Below are 2,152 nucleotides of genomic sequence, written 5' to 3'. Positions count from 1 at the left end.
AATAATACAAGTAAAGCAAAAAATTCAATTAAATCAAATGTTAAATCAAATAATCCAAACAAGTTAATTAACCAAGCAACAAAACAATTAAATACTTAAAAATGTAAACAAAATAATTAATTAAAATACCAGGACTATCCTTTTAAAATTAGGGGTATTACACATATCATCTCCAGTGTTTGAATTGTGGAAAACTGGGGCATTTTCAAGCAGATTGCTGTTTCAAAAAGAATGATAATGAAGCAAGCAACAGTTCGACATTCATGCATAAGGAAGAAGAAAAGGAAGAAGGAGTTTTCATGTTGGATTGTAATACACAAGAAGTTTCAGAAAATATATGGTATATCGATAGTGGTTGCAGCAATCATGTTACTGGAGATAAAAATGCCTTTGTAAATTTGGATGAATCTATTCAAATGTCTAAGAACCCATTTCACCAGGACTTAAAAGCAGTGCCTTTTATGGACATTTTTGAAAAATTCAATCGTTTTGAGACCGTATGATCCTGTGCAGGCGTTATTGGGCCTATTGGTTTTTGTTTTGTTTGTTTTTATTTATTTATTTTTCACTAGCAATAATTTATATAGAATTTGCTCTATGTTATCATTGAAGAAAAGTTGGTAGATTTTTACAAGGAATTGAATATTACAGATGCAAAGTGCCAGAATGTCGCAAAGCGCTTTGATTAAAGGTTTAGCTGCTAATTTGTTGAGTATTAGTCAAATCTATGGTGAGGAGTTTCAAGTCAATTTTACTCAATATGGGTGCTTTGTAACTAATGAAAAAGGTTAATGTGTCTTCAAAGGAACTAGAACTTCTGATAATTGCTATATTGTTTATTTAGATCCTTCACTTATGTGTTTTTTTGCAGTTACTAATGTGGCAATATTATGGCATAAAAAACTTGTTTCTCTCACTAAACCTTTAGAATTGATACATATGGATTTGATGAGTCGCATAACACCTAATAGCAATGGAGGAAAAAGATATTTGCTTGTTAAGGTAGATGATTATTCTCAATTTACATTGATTGCCTTTTGTGAGAAAAGTTTGATGCTTTTGTGAATTTTAGATTTATTTGCCAACTAATTCAAAATGAGAAGGCCTGAGTATCGAATAATTCATATTAGGAGCAATAATAGAGGTGAATTCAAACCTAAGGAGTTTATTGAATATTGTGATAAGTTTAGCATTAAGCTTGAATTTTCAGCACCTAAAATGCCACAACAGAATGGTGTAGTGGAAAGGAAAAATAGGATAATAGCAAGTATGACTTGTACTACGCTTTATGAGAATAAAATTGCTAGTCATTGTTGGGTTGAGTTAGTACATACTGCTTGTCATATCCTAAATAGAGTATATCTTAGGCTTGGAACTAAAAAGATTTCATATGAATTGTGGTACGATAGAAATCCCACTGTTAAATACTTTAGAGTTTGGAAGTAAATGTTATATCTTTAGAGATATGGAACACTTAGAAAGGCTTTTTGGGTTATTCACAAACAAGTCGAGTTTATAGGGCTTTTAATCTTAGAACTAATTGTGATACCCCTCGATTCTAGAGGCACGGGTGATCAAGTCCGAGCACAGAATATAAGGGATATCAAACAATTAATATTTAAACAAGCATTGGAATACAAGATGAATTAAAAATAAATAGATAAGCTGAAAACAAAACTAAATAATAATTAAAAATCCCATACTAAAGTTCTTCAATCCTATGATACCAGTAATTAATTAAAACCACAACTCGAGAATCCATATTGTGGACCCCTAATAATATCCTAACTGAAATAACTGAACTGAAATAAAACTAATAATTAAACCATGAAGAAGAGTCCTACGTAGAGTCGGAAGAGTGAATGACTGTCTCTGTTCGGCACGAACAATCTCTAAGAATGGATTTGACGAACACCTGAAAAATAATGGTGGGTCAGGCCCACATACAAGTTCTAAATCTACTACATTCCAAACAGAGACCCAATACACATACACATCCAAATTAATTCAACAATAACTAAATAGTCCATATATAGATATACACACACTAAAGGAACCTCACTAGACTATAGAGTTGTCTCAACCTGAATAGTAGGCAACATGCAAAACGCACATATAATGGGCATGAGAACCTAGACCTACCAGGGTACAC

This window comes from Cornus florida, unplaced genomic scaffold, assembly GCF_030987335.1.
Source record: "Cornus florida cultivar Cherokee Brave unplaced genomic scaffold, ASM3098733v1 CherokeeBrave_3.0.0_Hap2_Chr08, whole genome shotgun sequence".
NCBI classification, from domain to species: Eukaryota; Viridiplantae; Streptophyta; class Magnoliopsida; order Cornales; family Cornaceae; genus Cornus; species Cornus florida.
The sequence above is the reverse complement of the archived record's forward strand: the minus strand, read 5'-3'. Positions refer to the sequence as shown.